This window comes from Scardinius erythrophthalmus, assembly GCF_964197995.2.
Source record: "Scardinius erythrophthalmus genome assembly, chromosome: 17".
Taxonomy (NCBI): domain Eukaryota; kingdom Metazoa; phylum Chordata; class Actinopteri; order Cypriniformes; family Leuciscidae; genus Scardinius; species Scardinius erythrophthalmus.
This window is the reverse complement of record NC_138237.1, coordinates 29,359,120-29,378,151: the sequence shown is the minus strand read 5'-3', so window position 1 is coordinate 29,378,151 and position 19,032 is coordinate 29,359,120.

Genomic DNA, 19,032 nt, shown 5'->3' with positions numbered 1-19,032 from the left:
CGGACACCCAAATGGCTGCTTGGCCAAACCCAAAGTTGAAAATGAAAATCAAGTTGATGTCAGAATCCAACGGCAGATTGACGTTAATCTCCAATGTTGGACAGACGGGTTGACGTCAGAAACCAACATCAGTCGAGTTCTGACGTCAATCCGACTTTCATTTCCAACCGAAATGCAACCCTTGCAACCAAAATCATCCCCTTACTTTCTACTCAAGGGCCTTGACAGAAATGTTGTGGAGTAAAAAGTATGATATTTGTCTTTCAAATGTAGTGAAGTAAAAAGTTTCCATAAAAAAATAATACTCAAGTAAAGTACAGATACTCAAAAAGTGTACTAAAGTACAGTACTCAAGTAAATGTACTTTGTTACTGTCCACCTCTGCTCAAGACCTAATATCAACAATGTCAGGTGACTGACCTTAGGGGTTGGCTACATGGATGTTATGTAGCCAACCCCTAAGGTCAGTCACCTGACATTGTTGAAACTTCTGTACTTTTACTTCAGTAAAACTCGGTCTTTAGAACTATTACTTGTAACGGAGTAATATTTGACCAGTAGTATCTGTACTTTCACTCAAGTAAGGAAGTTGTGTACTTTGTGAACCTCTGCCTCTCAAAGATAGGTGGAAGAATGGCGTCATTCAACGGAAGACCGTGGTGACGGTCTGAGTGAGGTCGAAAAAGATCTGCAGTGAACTAAAGACAGTTTCAAAAACGCGGTTTGAAATCACTGCTGTTTCTGACGTCACAAACTACCTTAAAGACACATCTTACGATGTCAGAAAGATCCGGAAGGCCATCCCGGAGAGATACCGTAAATACCTGATCTTCCTACACAGCTTCTCTGGCTACGATACCGTATCAGCAATTTCTGGGTTTAGCATACCAACTTTGCTCACCAAGCTCTGCAAGACTGACAAAGCAGAGGGGGCCATGGATGTGTTCAATGACATCAGAGCCAAGAAAAGTGACATCATCAAAGCTGGCTGCGAACTGTTCAAGCTCACATTCTGCGGAAATCCACCTGAAGATTTTAAAGACTTTTCACGAGTTCACACTTACAAATAAGTCAGATAGAATAAATGCGTATTTGGCGTGCTGTCCGAGGAGAGGGCTCCGGGGTCGGTATTCGGCCCGAACCCAGAGTACTCCCCCCGTATTCCTGGCTGTGAAAGAACAAGCCATGAGTGAGGAGTCGGGGTGGTGGAGGGATGCTGAAAACTGTCAAGGAAGTTAGATGAGTTGACAGAGTGAATATATATATGCTTCCTCTCATGCTGATAGGGTAGACATGATAATTGTTTGATGAGTTGATTGATTACTTAATTATTTGAACGTGCTCCTCCCGAACTTTGTTAATAAAACATCATAAGATTTGATATCATCAGCAAGCGGGTCGCAGCCGGGAGCATCAAGCCTGAGAAACTGCCTCCGACTACAGGAGCTGCAGCACAGCACTCTCTGCGGGCATATCTCCAGACCAAAGATCAGCTACTGCTACAAAGTCCATCACTGGATGTCCTTGAGTATGGATGGAAACAAGGAGAACAAGGTTATGCACCAGTCCCTACAACAGATCCCATTTCACTGCACTACCTTCTGAAGTTTGTCAGCTGCAACTGTGCAGGGGACTGTGACACTCTCATGTGCTGCAGTAAAAAGCAAGGCATCAAGCGTATTTCTGTTTGTGGGAACTGTCATGGTAACTCTTGCCAGAACATCAACCAGCCAGATGATAGCAGGAGTGAGTGAGATGTAGGGGAGTTGGATGAGGTTTGTTAAATTTTAAGGCGAGACACGGCAGGCAAAAACATCGTGTTTTTTTTACTGGTCAATTTTGAGATTTTTGGATCATACAATGGAATAATCACATTGGAAATATGGTAATTTCCTTTTTATCAGCAACCAATCGTGAAAGTAAAAGGGCTGAATGCGCAATCTCATTGGCTGATGATAAATCTTTAAAGCCCATTTTCTCAAAATGACTTTTCTCTCATACTCCAAGTCTGAAATCTCCACTTCAGTAGCACCTATATACACCAAACTTTCCAGTCTTGTACCTAGTTACATTATGAAGACATATACAGAGGGATTTGTAAATATATTATTCCTAGCCTGATTTATATAACATTTTATTCCAAGGCTATTGACAGTATTTTCGGATTTACAGGATAACAAAAGTAGATATCCATAAATCCCTCTGTAATTTTTGTCCCATCTAATATGTGAACACAATGAACAAATAATTTTTAACCTGGCTTTATCCAATACTAAGATTTCGTTTTTTAAAATATATGCAAATTAGCACATATTTAATTAGATATGGCCTAATTTGCATATTTAAACATTAAATTACAGAAAACTTGCAATACTTTTTTTTTTCTCATCTTAATATAGGTAATCAACTGGGAAAGTTTCATGGTGATATCTGCTAGTTAAAAATTTGACTCTATTCACCTGTAGTGTCTCGCCTTAAACCGATTTAGTAAGTTTTGTTTTGTAATTGTTCAATAAAACCATTTTTATGTGGTTTTTGTATGGACTTGGAGTCATTTTTACTCAAAACTAATGGCTGGGATAGATTCGGCACCCCTAAAAAACCCTAGTTAGATATCTCAAAAGGTAATAGAAAACAAAACAAAACAAAAAAAACATTATTTTTACCCAGGCCGTCTGGGCACCCCAACTTTGATTGCCTCTCCAGGCGTTTTCCCGAGGATTTGGCCGTGGATAAATTGTGAGGTGTTACTAGACACCTATAGGAACACATGGTAAAAAAAGCTATTGGTAAGAATTTTTTTTGCAGATTGGCAAAAAAATTCCTAACTTTCCCTAACTAACATATAAAAAATAGTCATTCAATAGCTACTCATTCTATTGTCTGAAAAAAAAAAAAAATAGTAAATGAGTACAGCTTTATTGGACATTCGGCTATATATTATATTATATTATATTATATTATATTATATTATATTATATTATATTATATTATATTATATTATATTATATTAAATTAAAATACAGTATGTGAGCATGATATTAATGAGAAAAAACATTAGGCAGGCAGAATGCAAGTACGCCGCGATGACATCATGAATATGCTAATTGACGTATGGCGTCATCTAGCGACATTTAGCGACTTTTAGGGGAGGCGTTAGCTACTTTCCTTTGAAAATAGTTGGCAACACTGGGCAGAAGTGCTATTCTGTAGGCTGACGGCAAGCCAAACGAGTAGGCTACGTGTTTGTGTTCGTTCTCCTAATAAAATAAAAAAATCGTAATAAAATGGTTATTTTGTGTTGTGACGTGGGCTGTGCTTATAGACAGGGTAAAGCCAATATATATTTTTATCGAATACCATTTGATGGGGAGAGAAGGCAGCGATGGGTTTTTGCTATCAGCCCTCCAAGTACTCCAGGATTTGCAGCGAGCATTTTTTACAAGGTAAGATTCATGTATTTCCCAGTTACGTGTACTTCATTTGTGTAATACCATACCGTCATCCATGCCCAGATGGAGACCCAGTCAAATTGTCAATTGTCATTTGTAACATGAGTAACCTAGCTATGTAATGAGCAAGTACCAGCTGCTAGCGTGATAGGGCTGTGCAGTCTAACGTTACCCATTCACAAACGTAGCTAGCTTAATGTCAAAAATACACTGATCACCCTGCCGTCTCTAACAGAGTCCTCTGTATCTGACACAAATAACAACGCAGATTTTGGTGCCACTTAAATGTCTATGCTTCTCTCTGATGCTCATAAACTTACGTTAGAGGCAACGTAAACATTGTTGCTATTTAACACTACACTTGACAGCAGGTAACGTTAGCTAGCAGCTGGATAAAAATGGTTAAAATGCTGACAGGTAAACTGTGTACAAGTTTGTATGTGTTTTAATGTAGAGGATTCCTCTGCCATTGTCGGAAAAACAACACAGAGCAGAGCAGAATTACTCTTTTCCCATCCAGAGGTTGTTTTTGTCATTTGACAGGAATTTACTTTACAAATAGAAAATGGATGATGTGTCAGGATAGTTATAGGCTGGGACCATGGTTCTCTTAAAATTGTCATGTGTCAGTTCCTCAACACATTCACACTTTGTATTTAATTGAAACATGCAGGACAAACGTTATAAAAGTAGTTGTATATGAGTGTACATTATGTCATTTAGGTCGGCTTTTATAAACATGTTGAAAGATGTTTTTGTAAAATAAACCAGCCCTCAAACTTTTGACCGTGCTGTTGTCCTTTATAAAAGGATATTAAATGTATGTAGAATTACGCACTTGCAAATTTTACTAAATAGCTAAATTCAATTTTATTTATAGTATCAAATCATAACAAGAGTTCGAGACACTTTACAAATAGAGTAGGTCTAGACCACACTCTATAATTCACTTCATGTTTTGAACAACGCCCCACTACTCCAATTCTTGTGAGTCTGCAATGCTTCTGTAAAAAAAGTCAGCATCAGGCAAAATTCTCTGTACGAAAAAATTGGATGTAGACCACACCATGAAGTCACAAAACTTACGCCTCGTCACAAACAACTGGGCTGGCACCTGGTAGTGGTATTGATGATCTCTGTTAAGTGCATGTGTTCATCTGTGTTCTCATGGCAAAAATGTTTCTTTTCAGTGGCACTGAGGACTCCGGTGTCTTTGGCACAGTGTGGGCACTTGATTTCCAAAATACCATCGCCACAGCAGGAGCAGGACAGCAAGGCATCTGGAGATGCTCCAAGGTAGGGACGGGAGGAATCAATGTGGAGACCGGCATCACAAACACTTAGGTCCTGATGCTGTTGTGCAGCGTAAGCCTCATATGTCTCTCTGGCGTTTTGTTCATGTTCACATCCCCTTCTGAAAATTAGAAAAATAATGTTATTAAGTCGTCATAGCTCTTTGAGTGCCCTTTTCAGTGGATTTGTTCTCTCATTTCCCTAAGAATCTTAAGTACTATAGATGTCAGTACCCAAAATGGGCCTAATCTTAATAGCACATATCTCTTGTATCATATTCTATCACAGATATCACAGAGTAGTTTAAAAAGGTGTAAATGAAATATAACAGGAACCATTTAAAAGGAACATTAGGAATAAATAGGCAAAGGGAATAAAAGGACATACACCATACAACTGGGATTAAAAATAGATAAGGGCACTCAAAGAGATTGAGGGATGCACTCTGTCATCATGTTTGTAATTTAATGTTGATAATTTGTAATACTGACTGTAATAAATATTCCAATGATAAATGCATTTCTTTGTCTTGTGTTTGTTTCTTTGATGTTTTAAGAAGGCAGGGGCCCTCTACATTAGAACACAACATGTATTGCATACATTTCCATAGTTGAAACATAAAAACTTCAAAGCACATTTAATTTCTTTACTCACTTACACTATGGTGAAATTAAAAACAGAAAATGTATGTTTGTGTCATTATGTCACACGTGCCTGGTTGCAACTGTTGAAAATCTGCATAGGTCAGGGTAACATTTCTGCCTAATTAGGTTGGTTTACTGGTTTACTGGCTATGATGCACCTACAAATACAGAAAGTGGCATAAATACATTATTTTTACATGAATGTTATTGTGATGTTATTGTTTAATGCTGCAGTGACACCATAAATGCACCTTGTGAATACATCTTAATCACTATGCTGTGTTTAACTAGAATCTTAACATAGGCTACAGCAAATATAATCACAGATAAGATGGCTAGATGTTACAATTATATGTGGTTACTACTGATCACAGACACTCCGTGATTTACTGCATGGATTAACGTGTGATCGATAATTAATGAATGCACTTCTCAGAGCTGGGATGTGTCCAGGCATCCATTAAAAAGCCACGGCCGACCATGTCCTCTAAAATCATAGGCTACGTGTTATATAAATCTTGACTTAAGTAAAGAATAGATGTTAATACAAAATAAACCATAGATTGATGTCTTACCTTTGCCATTATGAAGTACCTCTCCCCGCCGCTAGCGTAGCATCGCGTACCTGTAACCCAGCCAGCTACAAAGAACTGGTAAGGTAAGCATCCAGACTTTTAAAAGCTTTGAGATCAGCAACAGTGTATGGGGATTCCCCGTTTAAGGCGAGACACTACAGGTGAATAGGGTAACATTTTTAACTAGCAGATATCACCATGAAACTTTCCCAGTTGATTACCTACATTAAGATGAGAAAAAAATGTATTACAAGTTTTCTGTAATTTAATGTTTAAATATGCAAATTAGGCAATTTCTAATTAAATATGCGCTATTTTGCATATATTTAAAAAAATGAAATCTGAGTATTGGATAAAGCCAGGTTAAATTTTTTTTTTCATTGTGTTCACATATTAGATGGGAAAAAAATTACAGAGGGATTTATGCATATCTACTGTTATCCTGTAAATCAGAATATACTGTCAATAGCCTTAAAAAAATGATTTTCGCCATGTTTTTTGGAATAAAATGTTATATAAATCAGGCTAGGAATAATATATTTACAAATCCCTCTGTAAATGTCTTCATAATATAACTAGGTATAAGACTGGAAAGTTTGGTGTATATAGGTGCTACTGAAGTGGAGATTTCGGACTTGGAGTACGAGAGAAAGGTCATTTTGAGAAAACGGGCTTTAAAGATTTATCATCAGCCAATGAGATTGCGCATTCAGCCCTTTTACTTTCTCGATTGGTTGCTGATAAAAAGGAAATGACCATATTTGGATCCGACAGCACTGTACAGTAAAGAGAGAGCTTTCCAGCCATGCCTGTGATGACAGAGAGCAGACAGAGATCGCGGATCAGCGGGATGATTTACAACGACAACTTTTGTTGAATTTACGCAAAATCTACAGACGCAAACAGACAATGTGTATTTCGGACTTTTTTTCACCACAGTCTGAAAGAAGACATGTTATTGAAGACAAATATCCAAAAATCTCAAAATTGACCAGAAAAAAAAAAAAAAAGTTTTTGCCTGCCGTGTCTCGCCTTAATAGAAGAAGCCATGAAGTTTAGTGGTATCTATTTTAAACTGTTTAAAACTAATCAAATTTCCTGCTCGTCTACTACTGTTTAGCCTGTGCGTCCAGTGATTTGCCGTCCAGCATGGCGTCATCACGTGGTTGTGGTCACGTGTTTGCAAAGGGTCTATATATACACACTTCCTTGTTGCGTAATACCACTGCGTAAAAAGGCCAGTGAAATCGATGTTGTTAGGCAGATTCCACGCGCAACGACTAATAGAAAAACTAAAAGAAAATATTTTTCTTACCTAATCAGAGGTTACCATGACATATTCTATTTAATCAGAGGACTCTGTAGCCTTCCAAGGGGTGGTACCATAGTAAGGGACAGTGTTGCCAACTTAGCGCCTTTGTCGCTATTTTTAGCGAGTATTTAGACCCCTCTATCGACACATTTTCAAAAAAGCGACTAGCGACAAATCTAACGACTTTTTCTGGTGTTATTGGAGACTTTTGGAGACTCTCTGATGTGAAACCACATATCGTTCTTACTCTTCTCAAAGAGCACTCTCGTCCACTGTGTGTTTGTGCCTCTCTGTGACATAAGCTAAACTAGTTGGCTAGCTCATCATGTCGAAACTGTACACTCAAAAATACAGTAAGGAGTGGGAATCAAACCCTGAATACAAAGGCTGGTTAAAGCCATTTATTGGAGATAATACACGGGCATACTGTATTGTAAGGCTGATTTCTATGCCAAACTTAGCGATGTAAAGAAACACAAGACAACTCAAAAACACACTCAAAAGGCAAAGCCTTATGATAGTTCCACCCCAAAAAAAATGCCATTTATGCTTAAAACAATTGACTCTGCTAAAAAGGCTGAGGCCACCATGGCATTAGCTATAATTGAACACTGTTCAATGCTGGCATGTGATCACATTGGAGAAGCATGTAGAGCTGCTTTCTCAGACTCCACTGCTGCTACCCATTTCAAAATGCACAGGACAAAGTGCACAGAAATGATTAATGGTGTTCTAGCACCATACTTTCTGAAAAAGTTGGTCGCAGATGTGGGTGACCAGCGTTTCAGCCTCCTCCTCAATGAGTCCACGGATATAAGTGTTTCTAAATACCTGGAGGTTGTGATAAGGTACTTTAGTGACACCAAACAGACAATTGTCTCAACATTTCTGGGGCTTGTTGAATTGGAGGGAGGAGATGCCAGATCTATAGCCCGTGCTGTTGTGGCTTTCCTCGAGAAGTGTGGTCTTAAAAACTCCTGGGGATAGGGACTGACAATGCCTCTGTTATGATGGGGATTAACAATGGGGTCCATAAAGTCCTGAAGGAAGAGTATGGCCTCAAAGATCTTGTTCTTATTCGCTGTGTGTGCCACTCTCTGCAGCTTGCTGTAAGTCATGCTTCCAATGACACCATCCCCCGTAGTGTGGAATACTTGGTACGAGAAACTGGTTTTCAGTGTCTCCAAAGCACAGGGAGGCCTACAAGGCCATATATGAGCTTAAGGCCCTTTCACACTGGACGCGATTTTTACGCACGAATAATTCGCGCGATGGTTTTATTTTTTGATCAGCTGTTTGTGTAATGAGTGCTTTCACACCGAACGCGAATGTGCTGCGGCGAAAAAACAACTTTTTTTTTTCGTTTCGATGCCGATTTTTTTTTTCCTTTTGCGGCGACAGAAAAGACTTCAGCCAATCATATACTACAAGGACAATGATTTTGTGGCGTAGCATTGCCAACCAACTCGGTTATCACGACTGTGAGTATGTTGTGTGATAGTTTTAGTTGTTGTATAGTCCTGTGCTGTGTAGGCTAGCAGGCTAAACTACATTTGGGATAGAAAGCTAATCGTCAAAGATAGAGATAGAGACCGTGTTTACGCGGCTCATGTGATGGGTTTTGACGCGAACTATTCGCACACAAACTATTCGCTTTTTCGTTACGCATCCGGTGTGAAAGGGCCTTTAGGCTGCATTTCTCAGTCACCAAGTCCAGTGAACACTGCTACATGTCTGAGGTTTTATATTCCATGTATAGTGATCCTCAAAACATTTTGTATCTGACTTTTTTTAAGTCAGTGCTGGGTGAGGTACAGTTGGCCTTCAAGGCTTTTGAGGGAGAGCAAGTAGATCCTCTTAAGCTACTTGACAGCTTGGTTAGCCTGATCAAGTCTGTGAGCAGCAGGGTGCTGAATCCACTGGCAAATTCTGATGTACTCAAAGGGCCAATTGATGGATACATCAGTCCCGAACCGTACCTTGGTTACCTTTTTGAGTCAAAGGCAGCTGAGCTCCATCTTGTGCCGGGGGATAAAAACAATGTCCGAAAGCGGTGTTTAGCCTTCACCATCTCACTCACTAATGAGTTGAGAGTGAGACTGTCGGACAACATCGAAGCATTGCAGTACATGTCAGTTTTTAATGTGGAGGAAACTTTAACCCTCTGAGGTCGGCAATCACGCCGGCGTGATCTGCTCGCTTTTTTCCTTATCAGTTGAATTGAGACCCGAAATACTCTTTTGACTTTGATTTTACAAAACAAGTTTCATACATCAATCGATTCTGTTAAATGTGTATTATTTTTGTGTATACTCACAATAAAAACAAAGTGTTGTGCTTTTTGCCAAATAAAGAAAAATAAACGTGATGCGAGTTCTGCCTTCTCTCTGTCAGTGTAGTCCATTCTGAAACGCGTCCGAAAATGAACTGTAACTCAGCGAATACTCAGTCAATCAGGCATACAGATACACAGGCATGAAGCTTGAATTCTATTCTTTTAAATGAGGTAATTTTTATAAAAAACAAATATTCTCATCTTGTGAAATCTGTATTAAAAGAGAGCGATTCCAGTCGAGCTAATTAGAGCTAATTCAAATGTAATGTGACTCCGCCCACGGAGAGCGCGTGCTATTCAAACGCAAACTACTGAGGCAATCCAAGCAAACCTGTGAACGCCCCCATATCAGCTCGAGAAAACACAAGTTTATTCATATCATTGTAGCCTACGTGTTTACACCATCTGGCAGCGCTGTGAGAAATAATAATAATGGAAAATCTACCTCAGAGTGTGCGGGTATTGCAGGAGAGAGGATCCGAATATGTAGTAAGTTTTTTTTCCTTCTCAAGTTAATCGCGTTTCTGTGAATGAATGAACGGCAGCCGCAGAGATGTTTACCACAGCTCGCAAAAAGACAGTTTAAATTTAAATTGCGTCTCTGAGTGAATGAATGATGATGTTGTAGCAAACTGTATTGCTATACTGAGTTGAGTAAAAATCGACAGAAATATGTTGAAATAAAATGTAGGCTATTTGTATAAGCAACGTATTAAACTGAAAATTTACATTTATATGCCCTAATATTTCATAAAAACAATGTTACAGTCAGGCGTTTCTGTTTGTGAATGAATGTTTCGGTTTTAGCAAACTGTATTGCTATACTGAGTAAAAATCGACTGAAATATGTTGAAATAAAATGTATTTGTATGAGCAACGTATGAAACTGCAAATTAACATTTATATTTCTTATAATAAAAATGAAAGACCTATGTTACAGACATATGAAAGACAACATTTTGTTGATTAATTTTGGATAGATTATACATTTTTACTGTAAAATATCTGCCACCTCAAATAAGCTTTTGTTTGCCAATATTTGCTCATGTTAAATATAGTATGTTTTGTCAAAAATAAAGTTATCAAATAATCAATCAAATCCTTAACTTTGAAATATGTATGATAAAATGTATACTTTAGTTTTTACAAAGAAAGATTACACTTGAATTGTTGTTGTAATTGTAACCTTTTTAATAAAAAAATATATGTACAAGGTAGATGTAAACAAACTATTAAAAGGTAAATATAAGCCTTTTCTTTAAATAATTTTTATTGTGTTTTATTTGTGACAAATTTGGGGAGAGGATAAATATTCCAAAACTAAAAATACAGTATGAGAAATAACTGCACAATTACTAGACATGTTTTCCTTGGATATTGTAGGCCAAATTGCAAGCACAATATGTGGAAAAATAAAAAAGAATTGAGATGCTTCCAACTGTTGCTCTTGCATTCTTGTGGCTCAGTGACTCACCTGAATGAAAGGGTAATTAAGTATGCAGGCCCCATTGTCTCTCCAGGTGTGAACCACTAAATATGCATTATCGTTGACGCCCACTCCGCATATTGCCTTTCCAAACAGAAAGTGCTTTGCAAAATTCAAATCAATGTATTGTGTTATGTGAATGATAAGGCAGGGTGATTTTCACATCATTTTGAAGAAAAAACACTAGGTGATGACATCCATTAGACAAAAGTCTTATTGGCTCATATTTAGAATGTGTTTTATGGCCTTATTTCAGAAACTTTAGTTTTTAGTTTTTTCAATAACCATGCATAAACATTATTCTCTCAAAAATGCAGACATGTACATTCTTGTTGCTCACATATTATGGTAGCCCTGTTTGTGCTAAATAGTGTGTAATTTTTTTTGCCATTAATATGTTTATAAGCAACTGAAAAAAGCACAAATGTCAGGGCATGTCAGAACATCTCAAGGACCCCAAAAACAGCCCAGACCCCAGAGGGTTAACCACCTGCGAGCGGAAAGTTGTGGAAAGAACTTTGGGGACATACCCTGGTCTCGGCCTCAAGGAAACCTTGACCAAGCCAGGAGCAAAGTCCAAGCAAGACTCGCTAACAGAAAGAGATTGAATGAGGACAAATCCAACAAAAGAGAAACCTTGAGAGTTAGAATCCGCTCCGGATCTGACTCCAAGGGCTCAAAGGGGGCCTTCGTCAAACCCTCTAGGACAACAGAAAGGTCCCATGAGGGAACTCTAGGGGAGCGAGCCGGTTTCAGGCGCTTAACCCCACGCATGAAGACCGAAGCTAACCTTAGTTTCCCCAGGGGAATCTCGTCTGATTCCCCATGTGCTGCAATAGCTGCGACATAAACTCTGAGAGTGGTAGCAGCTGCTCCAGAAGCAAACTTCTCCTGCAGGAATTCCAGTACTGAACCAACAGGGCAGTTAACTAAGCTCCTATCATGTGCTAAGCACCATGTCTCAAAAACCTTCCATTTGGAAGAATATAGCCTCCTTGTAGAAGGGGCTCTAGCACTCGCAATGGTCTCCTGAACGTGAGTTGGGAGATCAGAACTTAATGCTAACGGCCTCTGATCGGCCAAACATACAGCTTCCACATGTCTGGGCGAGGATGCCATATCCTGCCCTGCAGCTGGGACAGCAGGTCTTCCCTGACCGGGATCTTCCAGGGGGAAGATTCCAGCAGAGGAATTAGCTCCGGAAACCATGGCTGAGATGACCAGAACGGAGCTACCAGGAGGAGGCGGACTCCGCTCTCTCTCACTCTGGCCAAGACCGCCTGGATCAGTTTGATGGGCGGGAAGGCATAGAGTTTCTGCATTGGTCAAGGGTAAGCGAACGCATCTATCCCTAATGGAGCCGGGGGGACTCAGGGAGAACCAAAGCAGGCATTGGGACGACTCGTGAGATGCAAAGAGGTCCACTTCCGCTTCTCCGAAAACCTCCCAGATCAGGGCCACCGTCTAGCGGTCCAACATCCATTCTCCCGATCTGAGTTTCTGCCTCGACAGAAAATCTGCTGCGAGGTTCAGAACCTCTGAGACAAGAACTGCTCTCAGAGATAGGAATCTGCTCTGAGACCACAGGAGAAGGTGACGCGCATGCCTGCCTAGGGTGCGCGACCGAGAACCCCCCTGCCGGTTCACATGAGACACCACTGCCATGTTGTCTGTTCTGACAATTACATGGTCACCCTCCAGAAGAGGGAGAAAATGATGCAGAGCCAGAAAAACGGCTCTTAACTCCAGGCAGTTTATGTGCCAAGAGAGAGTCTCGCCAGTCCAGACCCCACACGCTGGTCTGCCCTCGAAAACTGCTCCCCAGCCAGTGAGAGAGGCATCCGTCGTAATCATCTGGCAAATGAAATACTGCACCCATGCTGACCCCTTTCCGAAGAAAAAGAGGGTCCCGCCAAACTGACAGGGCTCGAAAGCAACTGCGCGATACCTTCAGTAGGCGAAGGGTTGGCCAGGAGGGCCGAACCCCTGAGAGCTTCATCCACCACATGTAGCACGAGCGGTAGCACGGAGCGGTAGCACGGAGGAGGCCGCGGCCATTAGGCCCAGCATTCTGCGGCAAGTGCCCACGGACACATGATGGCCTAGCGAAAAGCGGGCCTGCATGAGAACGGAATCCATGTTCACCCCCCCAAAAAAAGGTGCTTTGAGCCGGAGCAAGAACACTCTTCTCCGAGTTCAACCTCAAACCGAGAGACTGGATATGACTCAAGACGATGTCTCTGTGGTGGGTCACTAGCTCCCTGGACTGGGCTAAAATGAGCCAATCGTCCAGGTAATTTAGAATACGGATGCCCTGGAGCCGCAATGGGGCCAGAGCTGCATCCATACACTTCGTGAATGTCCTCGGGGCCAGAGCGAGGCCGAAGGGAAGGACCCTGGACTGGAACGCTCTTTCTCCAAAGGCGAACCTGAGGAACTGCCTGTGTCGCCGTACAACCTGGATGTGAAAGTAAGCATCCTTTAGGTCTACTGTCACAAACCAATCCCCTGGCCGAATCTGAGATATGATATGAACATCTTGAATTTCCCTTTGTAAGGGGCGAAGTTCAGTCAGCGGAGCTCCAGTATGGGACGCAAACCGCCGCCCTTCTTCGGGACCAGGAAATAACAGCAAAAAACGGTAAAAGCCCCGTTCGGTTTTCCCTGAAGGAACCTCCTTGGGGGGATGAAATGTCCTGCTGAAGTACAGAAGCCTGAGTGGCGCTGTCTACTACAGTAGGAAAGACCCCGTTGAAACAAGGGGGATTGCGGCAAAACTGAAGAGTGTAGCCGAACCGAACTGTGCGAAGAACCCAAGATGATACCCCTGGTAAACGCTCCCATTCTTGAAAGAAATGTGAAAGAGGAAGAGGGATGTTGTAATGCAGACGACATACCTGAGTGAGGGTGCCGTGTTGACATTCGTGGGGTAGAGAAGTTGACTGTGCAGGAGAGCCCTTGGCATCCTGGCACATGATGGGAGGCATCGATGCTGGGGTCATGGTGACCAGGTCCGCCTGCTCCGGAGGAAAATGAAAAGTGCCTCCGAGGATGCGACCGGCAGTTATAGAGAGTGTCGGGGGTGAGGGGAGAAAGCAAAAAGCGTCTCCTTCCTCCCGCGCCGGGCTGAGTAGAGATGGTGAAAAATGGCCTGCACTTCGAGACACTCTGAGTGGCGAAGGTGACAGGGCAAGGAAAGGAGAGCTGGGAGGTGGGCAGAAACGCTTGCGCGGTCTGTCCCAACCTTGAGGAAGCAGAGGAGCTCTCCTTGTTCCGACCGGAGGGTCAGGAACGGCTCTGGGCCGCCGGACCGGTCGGTTTGTCCGACCGCTTCATCTGGAGGCGCTTGTGAGGCCATTGACAGGTAAACGGGCGACCACGGGCTCCCCAAACCGTGTTAGGTGGGGGATGCACCGGTTCGCTCCTCCTGTTAAAGAACTCCGGTCTATGAGAGAGACGTTCTCTGGGTCGAACAGGGGAGGGAGCAGAAGGTTCCCTAGCCCTCCTAGGCATGAACTGTCTGAACGCGGCCGATTGGGATTTGGAGGAGCGGAATTTCTCAACCACCGTGTTGACCGACTCACCAAACAACCCTGTTTGAGAAATGGGGGCGTCCAAGAGGAAAACCTTCTCTTTGTCACGGATCTCTGTGAGATTAAGCCACAAGTGGCGCTCCACCGCAACAGAACCAGCCATAGAGCGACCTATAGCGCGTGCGGTATGTTTGGTGGCTCTTAAGGCTAAATCCGTAGCCTTACGAAGCTCCTTGACCGCTTCAGGGGTCACACCATCGCCATCGTCCATTTCCTTCAGGACGTCCGCTTGGTAGGCCTGAAGAATGGCCATAGTGTGCAGGGTCATGCCTGCCTGCCCAGCCGCCATTTAGGATTTCCCAATGAGAGAAGTAGTCCTACATGCTTTAGAGGGGAGGAGGGGGCACGACTTCCAGGACGGCGTGGACGACGGAGCAAGATGGTCGGCTAAAGTCTCCTCAATCGCCGGAATGGCGGAATAGACCTGTTCCACAGAACCTACTAGGTTGGTGAAATCAGCAGCTGTGAGGAAGACCAATCGGAAGACCAATCAATAGCGAGCTCCTCCGTAGCGCGCAAAAGTACGTCAACGAGCTCCGCGTAGGCCGCAGTAGGCCTCGCTTCCTGGCCGCTCGGCGGGATAACCTCGTCGGCGAGAGTAGGCCCGAAATCCTCGGGAATCCTTTTAAGTCGGAAGCCTCGGTAAAAAGTACAACCTCCAGCCCAAAAGAAACCGTGTCGCGTGCTCTTGGGCTGGGGCGCAAATAATCTTGCGAAAATTCGACTGGCATGCCTCGTGCGTGCCGAGGAAGGGAGAGAAAGAGCGGGGCTCGTCTGCTCGAACTCCACATCCTCAAGCTCTACATCCGAACCCCAAGTCGCAGATCCTCGAGAGGCCTCGGGAGCGCGACAGGGGGAGACGAATGATTCCCTCTCAAAAACCACAAGCCGCGATTTGAGGGTTTTGAGCAACAAATTTTCACAGAATTTGCATTTAGACGATCCTATGACTGCCTCACGCGCATGTGAAAAGCCCAAACATTTAACACACTTACTGTGTGGGTCGTCGTTAGCGATGTAACGAGCACATGGCGGGGTACAGCGTCGGTATTTCATGGCAACTTCACCGTAAGGAGAAACAGAGTTCCGCTTGAACAGTCGCAGAAGCGCCGAGAATAATCCAGAAGTCGTATTTTTCGAGCTCAGAAAAATCACGAGCGAAGGCAAACGTGACAGCTTCGTTCTGGAGGCAGAGATATCTGAGGAGCAGATGGCGCGCGCGAATATGTAATGATGCGACGTAAGAGCGTTGGGGCGGAGCCAGATTGCGCGGGCGCCATCAGCCAATGAATTGCCGTGATTCTATAGGGCTTCAGACAATCAGCACATTTAGAGAATATCCCACTGCGCTATCCGCAGTGTTGAGTGAACCTATGAAAGAGAACATGTACAAATTGTTTCTTCCTTTAACAGCTCACTGTAAGCAAAGATCTTAAAATATTCATTGACACCAGGGTCTGCAATTTCAGGTCATTTTGTAAAAAGTTCTAATCACTGGGTGCTGCATATCGACAAAGCTTGTTTTCCAAAATTAGTTCAGCCGAGTGGAACTGCGAGGGTATACAAATCCAAATGAGCGCAAATAATAAACTCCAACAGGTTTGTGTTGGGCAAGAGAGCAAAGATATGAAGGCTATAGACCCAAAAATGGATTTATAAATAAACAGGTACCAATGTTTACATCTGCATGTTGATAATGACGACCAACCAATTCTGTTGTACAGATCACAGTGATGAGTATTATATTTACAATTCAGTATAAACCTAAGTGCAAACTGATACAACTTATCCAAAGAGCTTACAAGTTTGGTAGTTGCCGATTTATATAAAATATCCCCATAATCAGACTGGCATAAAAAAGGGGCCGAGACTTGTCTTCTTTTTTCCTCAAATGAAAAACAGGATTTATTTCTATAATACAATCCCAGCTATTGGTAACAACCGAGATATTTATATTCAGTCACTATACCTCTATTACAGTACCCTGTAAGGATTTTTAAGTGATAGTTTTCCCACTTGTTTCTTTGATCGTGATAATCACATTAATTAAGTTTTGGTTTCATTCAAAGTTAGGTTTAGGTCACAAAGCCTTTGTTGCAGAACATCAAAAACACACTGTAGAAAAGACATAGTTTGGTCCAATTTGGGTGCACTATAGATAATAAATAATAAATCACGGTGTCATCGGCATAAACATGAACATTGACATTATTGAGATCAAGATTATTAATATAAATGATGAAAAGGCCCCAGAACAGACACCTGAGGAACACCCCTCATAATCTTTAAAGATGCGGATGCAATGCATCTCATAATCTCAATGCAAGGTGCTGTACAATAAATAGCTTTCAAACCAAGAAATTTTATCATTTGACAATCAATTTATTCTCAGTCTAGTTTTCAGTATACTGAAATCAACAGTGTCGAAAGCCTTAGACAAATCAATAAAAAGTGAAACACAATAATGGCCTCTATCAAGCGCCTCAATGATAATTAATAATTTAGAACCCTGGTAGCAGCTAGTTGTGCTGTGCTTTTTCCTAAAGCCTGACTGATTATGTGATAAGATGTCATGTTCATTCAAGTATGAAATCAACTGCTCACTAATAAGAAATTCAAAAACCTTAGACAGAATGCCTAGTTTAGAAATCGGCCTATAGTTATTCATATCAGAAGGATCTCCTCCGTTTAACAATGGAATAACAAATGCAGACTTACATATCTTTGGAAATTCATTAAAACTGAAAGATTATAGATATATGTCAAAAGGGCAGCTATGTGATCTGAAGCTAATTTTAATAAAATGGTTCTAATTGGTCAGGACCAGCTGATTTATTTACATCCAGTAATTTTTTTTTTTTTTTTTTTTTAATCTGGCAAATTAAGAGTGGTTTAAAACTAAAAGTAAGATCCAGTAAATGTCTTCCGCTATTATCCATATCAATATTCATATCTATAATTTTAGGTGCCTTACTGTAAAATGTAATTGCTGAGCTTACTAAAATGATTAAGTAAACTTAACTTACTTTATTAAGTTTGTTGACATTACTTAAACTAAGTAATTCCAACTTTTTCCCCACACAAAGTGCTTAAACTCAACTTGTTCATTTAGCTCAACTTAAAAGTTTAAGTATTGTGAATGCACCAGATATACAGTAGGTGGCGGTAATACTCCAAAGGAGTGAGAGCTCATTGATTGGACGAAGAAGAAGAAGACTACACATGCTTAGTTACTTGGTTCAGATAGCCGGTTCATTAATTTGCACGTGGCTGGATGAGAGCATGATGAGGTGAGTCTCTTTTTTTATAGTTTAACTGCTACATTTTCATTACAAAATAACAATATACCAATCAAAGTTCATAAACAGTAGTATTTGTTAAAATATTGATATAAAATCGATGGATGACGTTGGATTACTCTTAGCAATCTAACAATTGGTAATCGTCTCGCTTTAAGATAAACATGTTTTAGGTCAACAGACAAGTTACAGAGGTGGATAGAGTAACAAAAACTTATGTAAATTATTAGTTGAAGTTATAGTCTTAATAATTACTTGAGTAAAAGGAAAAGGTATGCAATGGAAAAGTAACAAGTTTATAATTAGTGTTGATGTTGTTTATATATATAAACAACTGTTTTCAGATTAGTGATGGACGAGTGAAGCTCTTTACATGAGTAACGCTACTCATACCTGCAATTGAACATTTGAGCATAGTATACAGGATTTTTGCCTTCTGTTCTAAAATACATACAATAACGTGTAAGGTTATATATTCTGTAAGCACGTGTGTCTAAGCGACATTGTTTTTTTTTTTTTTTCTTAAGACTAAAAAATCATTCTGATTTTAAACACATCACTGGCCTTCAGACCATATACTGAACAAATTAGTGATTCGTGAGCCAGTTTAGATCGCCTTTCTCTGTTTTCAAACGAATCGACCCGAAAACCATTAATTCAATGCCTTAAAATGCAAAAGAATGTTAAATAAGAGATGTGCTGCAAAGAAACCAATATTTTATGCAAGTTTTTAAAGTGGATGCTTAAAATAATGTTTTTACAAATTGCTTGTTACCATTAATCCATATACTTTGTTAACTCTGTTATCTTTTTTGCAGAAGTTTGTTTCTTTGAAGAGTGCAGTGGACATGCAGTGAAAGTGTAAGTTCTGTGTTTATTTCTGTGAAAAGAGAGCTCTGCTATGAAACATTATCGGATTAAACATGGAAGCTACACAAGAACCAATCAAATTCCTTGTCTTCACACAGACTGTCTGTGTTCTTTTAAATCATTCAATGCTCTAAAAGTGCATTTAACAAGAAATCACACTGAAAATGCAAAAC